Source organism: Sciurus vulgaris (genome assembly GCF_902686455.1).
Source record: "Sciurus vulgaris genome assembly, chromosome: 13".
NCBI classification, from domain to species: Eukaryota; Metazoa; Chordata; class Mammalia; order Rodentia; family Sciuridae; genus Sciurus; species Sciurus vulgaris.
The window spans coordinates 87,543,392-87,551,263 of record NC_136474.1 but is presented as its reverse complement, the minus strand read 5'-3'; the positions used below and the strand labels follow the sequence as shown (position 1 = coordinate 87,551,263).

The window sequence follows — 7,872 nt, the reverse complement described above, 5'->3', positions numbered from 1 at the left end:
CCTAACTTTCCTAGGTACATGTATGAATATCACAGCAAATCTCACCATCATGCACATCACAAGACAGTAATTTTTAAAAAGCTATACGTAAATAGCAGAAAGATCAGTAGAGTTGAGGGAAAGGAGCAGGGGAGGATGAGGGGAGGGAAAGTAGTGTGGACCAAATTAGAACAAATTATATCCCAAGCTTTTATAACTATGTCAAGTTGAATCTTATTGTTATTTATAACTAAGAAGAGCAAATAAAAAAGTATCAAGGCTCTTGGGCTGTGTCCAAGAACTAAAAACTCAAAAGACAAAGAGGCTTTGAACGTGAATCCCCCCTGTAACTCACATTGGGTTCACACCACCTTTCATTTTTCAACTTTTGGAAGAAAGGAGTTGGATGGAGTGTTTCCACAGGCTGTCTCCATGGTGTGGTCTCTACATAGGAATGAGACCTAATGGGGCCCACTACTCTGATTGTCTACCAACTTCTATTGGTCATCTATTCCTACTCATTATCACTTATAGTAAATTCACATTCCTTATCATTTTGTATGTGCCTGCATGAGCCTGTGGGACACACCTCTCCTCAACCAGTACCTTGAGCTCCAGGAACTTTGGACACATCTCGCACTTCCTTATGCACATGCTTCTCCTCTTTCTGTGCTTCCATATGCTCGGAACAGACTTCAGGATGGTTTTCCCTACCATTTCTGATATAGCTAATCCCTCCTGACCTATCATAATCAGCAACAGCTACAGCAGTAGCATGAGTATGTACACAGGTGGGTTATGTAACAAATCCACAAGTGTGGTGCAGGAAATTGATTACAAAGGAAGCTCTAGCTTCAGACTCCCTTTGCTCAAATCACAGGTCTCTCTTACCTAACTCCCATTTACCTGTTTCTTGATTTGCAGCAAGGGGATATAGCATATTTTCTACATTTAGATGTGTTTAATTAATTATATAAAATAACCAAGCAAAAGTTCAGAAGAGTACTTGGCATGTATTAAGTAGTTACTGTTATTTTGCTAAGTTCTTCATGTGCTTTATTTTCTTTCATCCAAATCATAGACATGAAATTGATCGATTGATCTTTGCAAATGAGGAGGTTTAGTACTTTTCCAAATGTTATAGGAAGTATATGGTAGATAGAGCTAGGTTAAGAATCTGGATCTAACTAATATCTCAACTTGTACCTTTAACTTCTTTATTGTCCCTGAGATAACTTTCAGGTTTAAGATATTGGCTGCAGAAAACTCTTCCTAATGTGTTTGTCTTCTTGACTTTTAAAAGCTTTGAACATAGCCTATTTTTCACTGCATCTCAAGAAACTGAAATATAATTATTTGATTGTGTGACCATCTCCATCAAGGATAATTTAGTCTTGAGAGTAAAAGCAATGCTTTCTTCTTTTTTGTGCTCTTCTCACATAATGAAGCTTACTTGTAGTAAGCAGTCAATTTACTATTTAAATTAATGAATGGATGACGGGTTTGATGAATGAATGGATGGCTGGTTCAATAAAGTTATCAGGAATCAGCCTTCAGGGTAAGTGAAGAGTTTACTAAGGGGTGTGTGTGTGTGTGTGTGTGTGTGTGTGTGTGTGATGTGAACTGAGCAGAACTATCTTTCTATAACAAAATGCTACCCTTTCAAGTTGATTTATGAAATGTTAGTTATTACAGAAAACATTTATTTTTACATGAGCTTGTATTTAGCTTCATTATATCTATATAGAAATTACCCCTAACATTCCCTAAAGGCGCACAGTCGAAGCAGAATTTCCATTATATCAAATGATAATTTCCTGAACAAACTCCAGCATTTTTAAAAGAAGACTAATTAAGTTTTTTTTAACCTACTTCACCTACTCTAAATAATAATCTTTTATAACCTTGACAGTACTGTGACTGTTAACAAGCTTAAGAGGAAAACAGAAAAGGAAACCTTTATTCAATAGTGGAAAAATGTAACTTCAATAAATTAAAAATATATCTCTCGGCATAGTTTTTCTAATTATATTCAGCCTTCTTATATAGTAAGATGCTCTACAAATACCACCGGTTACACCCGCTAAATTGGCTGCACATTTTTCCTCTGAACCCTGTTGTCGTCATTTCTGTTTCTTATATGCACTTGCTTAAATTTCAACCAGAGAGCATATTAAGTGAAATGATTCAGTAATGTTAGCTTCCTTCCTTTATTTCTGACCGTCATAATGTTAAAAAATCCTTATGTTCCTATGTTGATCACTTTTCATGAATTGTTGATGTTTAATTAATACAGACATTTGAAAATGCCATAAAACAATGGAAGTCTGCAGAAGGACCATATTAATTCATTTACTTACCCAGTAAAACATCTTTTCTGATCAATATTTCATGTAAGACAAGGAGCATTTGGCATCGATGTAACACCCTAAGTGGCTACCTTTGTCAAGGGCCATAGATAAATCTGAGACGTCCTTAATGAGCTATGGCATGTGCTCTTGATTTCTTTCAGGCCTTGCCTCCCATGATAATAACATTATTTCATTAGGCAGAATAGTAATTTTGAATACTTGTACCTAATTGAGTGCCACAATTATTTTAAGTGTACAGTTTATCAGTTACATATTATCATGGATCATACAGGTATTCATGAGATCAATTTTTGCAATGAAATAATTTATGTCCTTTAATCCAGCAAGTAGGTTATGTCAGTTATAACACTCAGATCATATATCATGTAAATTGTCAATAAGTAGACACAAAATGTTTAAAATGTTTATATAGATAAAGGTGGAATTGAGAAAATGTCTCCCAACAGTACTGCAGCATGCTACACCACAGTGAGAACTAATGATCTACCATTAGATACAGCAAAATGCATCTCAAGTAACCAACAGAACATCTAGGCACCATAGTTAGAAACTGCATGCTTTCTGTTACAACTCAAGTCGTAAATGTCCCTTAAAGTTTCTTGTGTTGAAGGCTTGGTCCCCAGTTCAGCAATGTTCAGAGCTGGGGCTTTGGGAAGAGATTGGATAATGAAGGCTCAATCTCTTCTCATCAATGAATTAAGCCATTGATGGATACATAGCTGAATGGACTAATGTGAGCTACTGCAAACTAGGAGGCAGCATCTAATAGAGGGAGTGAGCTCTGGGGACTGTATCTTATCCCTTGCTGTATCCCCGCCCCCTGTTTCCTGGACTCCATGAGGTAAGGAACCTGTCTGCCACCATGTTCTCCATCAATGAAGCTGAGAAATTGTAGAATCAAGTGATCATGGACTGAAACCTCTGAAACTGTGAATCAGGTATGACTATGTTCTCCTTTTAATTAAACTTTCTCAGCTATTTTGTCCCAGCAATAAGAAATTGACTAACATATCATTTAAAATAGGAAAAAAAAAATGCATCTGTGGTTCTAGAAATAACTATAGTGCTTGCTTCTGAGAGGAAAGAGACTTCAAAGAGACAGGAAGCCTTGTGGGTTACTGGAATGCTAACTCCTTGACCTGAGAGCTCAACAGGTATACATACTTAGAGAAAACTTATAGGACTGGAGATTTCTTGGCACTCTATACATACATGCTATATTTAAAAAAAATATTACGATACATATGAATAGCTCAAAAACAAGGTATCAGTTAATTCAGATGTTTATAAGATCAAAGAAAAAAACTTACAAATTAAGAGAAACAACATACATTTTTATAATCTTTAACCTCCTTTGTCTTTTCTCCTGTGGAAAACATTGTTTCATATCATCTCTTCTGGACTTTTGAGATATACAGTACATTATTGTTACACATATTACACCACCTACTTGTGGATTAGCATGGCATAACTTCTAAGTTTGCCTAACTGCAATTTAGCCACCGTTGCTTACCCTTTCCCTTCTCCCCAATCTCCCCAGCCTCCAGGTACCACCATTCCACTCTGATGAGAATGATTGAAGAGATAGGTATGTTCGCCTGATATAAACATTGCACAAAGTATACATATGTCAAAACAAAACACAGTTCCCATTACTGTGTATAACTTTTATTTTTATGTGCCTGCTTAAAATTAAATTAATTAATTGAAATAGGTAGAGAAAACTGATGACATTTGAAACAAAAGAAAAATAGTTACTCATTATAAGATAGAAAATAAACTGAAACAAATATGTCAAAATTAAGAACCATATTTCGGTATTTTGTTTCATCAACCCTTGAGTACAAAACAAAAATTGTTTGTCCTTATAGTATTATGCTGAACTGTGGAGCTATGAGAGAGATGTCTTTCTCGTGTTCCACCCAATTGACTTCTAGATTAGTAGATTGACCTCATTTTATTAGAAAACAAATCTTTTTATGGTGCATTAATTTTTATATTTTGTGAGTTCACATATGATTTCTAATTAATTCCTCATAAATGCACTGACCTACTTTTTATGAAATGACATATATTTTACTGTGTTTACTCAGTAGCATTTTTACAAAGTATGATCTAAAAAAACAGTGATATTTCATTGAATTTACTTCTTAAGACTTTGCAAGTAAAATTTTCACTTGAAATAATTCTTCTTTGGATATCTAATAGAGATTTAAATAAGCTTATTTAACATTTAAATATTGACTTAAATAGTAAATAGTCAAACTAATACCTTTTTATCTAGTAGAATGAAGAAAATATACATAAAATACATGCATATATGTCTATTATCCACATATATTACATATGTATTTTGTGTTATTTATGGAAAAGGTATATAAGAACTAGGTAAGAATAAGATCATAAGAGATGGTATTATCAGCACTATGATGCTTGTGACTCAATTTCTAGAGATGTCTGTCTCCAAATAATTTGCTTAGAAGATGTACAAAAGGAAAAGTTAAATAATCTCAAAAAGTGCTCTCCACTTCAGTGGACATACAGTCAAGTTAACGTTGGCAAAACCAGTTTCTTCCATTTCTTTAGTTTCAATTTTGAAAGCATTGGTTTTATTTAATATAGTTGTAATTGCCCATTGCAATCTCATGTTCTTCTTTTTATCATATACTCACCCTTCTGTATGACCATTGCCCAAAATATTTTGAACTGAGAAGTTTAATCAAAATGCTGCTAAAGTCAAGAAATCACAAAAACCTCAACAAGGATTTCAAATGTTTTATTTTAACTCAACACTTATATGTGTTTATTAAACAGTACATTAGTATTTTGCTAAGATAAGAACCTGTTTCTTAGTCATGCTACTGCTGATTAATGTTCTGACTCATCTCTCAAGCACCAAACACTCGTAGTTTACCATCTATAATTCTAGTTTTGGTTTCTTTAAAGTGTTGTGTAAGTGCGTGCAATTTGCCCTTCAAAAGTTGTGGGTCACGAGTAGTTTAAAATTTTTAAAATCAGTGTCATGGTTTATGAATTTGTAAATGATGTGGCCTTTCAAAAAGGAACATTTATTTTTTGTCTTTTTATTTGGTTCATATAAGATTTAATTATGTAATCAAAATTACAAGAACAGCTCACATAAACAAGTTAAGAGTACAAATATGACCAACTCTCCATAACCATCCAACTCAAATGCAGACTGCAGAGGTCACCAGCATGTTTGAGAGTGACCTCTGAACCCTAAAGCAGCTGGTCAGAATCTCTTTCCACATGCTTTGCGGAAGAAATGGAGAAGCAGATCAATGCAGTGAATCATTTATACTGAGGTCAGGTAGGACAAGTTACCCCTAAACTACTCATTTTCATTAAAATCCTAACTCGTGCTTCTCGCTTTGAATCAGAAATGAGACCATATTGTCCTAAAATGTCTCAAAATCCTAAAAGGCTTGACTTTATAAAATATTTAGGTCAGCTCCCTTGCCTGACAGGTCTGTGGGTGTTAAACAACTGTGGAAAATTGAGGATCACTTTGAGAGTCAAGTCCATCTTCACCAATACGGCCAATCATCTCATCTCGGGGTTTGGTCAATTCTGTCCCTGCACAAAGCAGTGAGAGATTTATGGCCAGCCAGTACAACTCTAAGGAGGCACTGCCAAGATATCAGGGTGGTCTGGAACACACACTTCCTGCAGAAGAAAATCTCTACTATCCTCCTTGTTTTGCCCTTGATGCTTCTGCATATAACAGTTTAGAAGACAGATGTTCAGGGATGCAGTCACACAATATTCTAAAGAAAACACTATCACCAGGTAATACTGCCTGGTAATTTAAAAAAAAAAAATACTCAAACAACAGCAATGGTGACAACAACACCAAGAACTAAAAACACATGGTAAAATATGTGTGTGTTGGAAATATCCTAATGGGTCTGCAATCAGAGGGATTGAAATAAATGACAATATTGCTACATACTGGCACTCTGGAGATACACCTCTATAAGACCATGAATATTCTAAATTAAAGAGCAGAAGCAAAATCCAGAGATCTCAATGTGTAGAATAAGGTTGAAACAGGATTCTGTGCAAATCTATATGATGGTTACTTTCACCTTATAATATAATTGTTGGGTATTCTTTCTCACCAACTAGAAAAGAACATCTTGATAGATGAAATTCTTTTTTCTCTGAGTCTTCAGTATATGCTTTAATGAATAATAGGTGCTGGTTTACATAAAGAATAAATTAATTCATGGATAGCTTATCAAGACATTGATGCAGACAGATAGTAAAGAACACTACTTAGGATCTAGAAAACAACAGCTTTGTCCTGATAACTAAGGATGAATTAAGGACCGAACTATATCTGTTGAAATCTTAGTAAAAGATTTAAAAGATTAAAAGATTCTAAGACTTTCCTAAAAAGATGAAAAACTTTTGTAAAAACTCATTGTAGGTTTGAAGAAAATTTAAATGATAATGAATTTTAAAATTATATGTATATGAAGGTTTACTTTAAAAGCACTCATGTTATCAGCTGTTATAAAGTAACAAAACCGAAATAATTTAAAAATAACAAATAAAATATAAAACCAATTAAATGCATTAACAATATATTTTCAAAATCATAATTTTTAATAAAATTTAAATTAATTGGTTTGAAAAAGCCAATTAAACATTAATGTGATTTGTTACAATTTAATCACAAATAGCCCTTTGTATTTTATATATATGCACCTTAGTTTTAAATTTCTTTTGCTTTCCACTTTTAAGGATAGTTATTTATATGAACTTCACCTCATTTCTTCTTTACGAGGTCATGTTTAACCACTAAGACATTATTAATTCAATAGTACTTTATAAAATATGACATTGAAAAACCACATTTTATAAATTGATAATTTTAGGATACTAAAATTGTATAGGTAAATGAAATTATTTAGTATAAAATATAATACTTGTACTCATACTGTTCTTGTAGAAGTAGGTATTACTCTTTGCATTTTACAGATGAGGAAACTGAGACTTTCAGGGTATGGTAGAGCACACTAGTAATCCCAGCTTCTCTGGAGCTTGAGGCTGGAGGATACCAAATAGGAGGCCAGCCTGAGCAACTTAGTGAGACCCTGTCTCTATATTGTTAAAAAAAATTAAAAAATTAAAAATAAATAAAAAGGATTGCAGATGTGAAGATGCATCCCAGTGTTACAATGCCCCTGGATAAAATCTTCAATAAAGGGGGAAAAAAGAAAAGAAAAGAAAACTGAGACTTACAAAAGTATCTTAAAAATAAGCTAATATGTGCCTTAACTGAAGTTTCAAACCAAATTTTTTGACTCAAAATATATATTTTTTATGACTAATTCCCTGTGATATCACAATACTTAGCTTCCCAATATCACACTGTCCAAATAGAATCAAGAGTTTGTGTCACTAAACTTTGGAACCAACTCTTCTCACACACTGTCTTATGATCTAATTTGTTTTATTGTGCTTTTATGGCAGATGAGTTATGAATATGCCC

General features: G+C 33.6%; 1 long non-coding RNA gene across 1 annotated transcript; it reads left to right on the top strand.

The window, feature by feature from the left end:
• Positions 1–2,822: 2,822 nt before the first annotated feature.
• On the top strand, positions 2,823–6,183 carry LOC306642794. Its single transcript, XR_013758689.1, has 3 exons — positions 2,823–3,939; positions 5,550–5,682; positions 5,840–6,183. It is a non-coding gene; the product is annotated as an uncharacterized lncRNA (long non-coding RNA).
• The last annotated feature ends 1,689 nt before the right edge of the window (positions 6,184–7,872 follow it).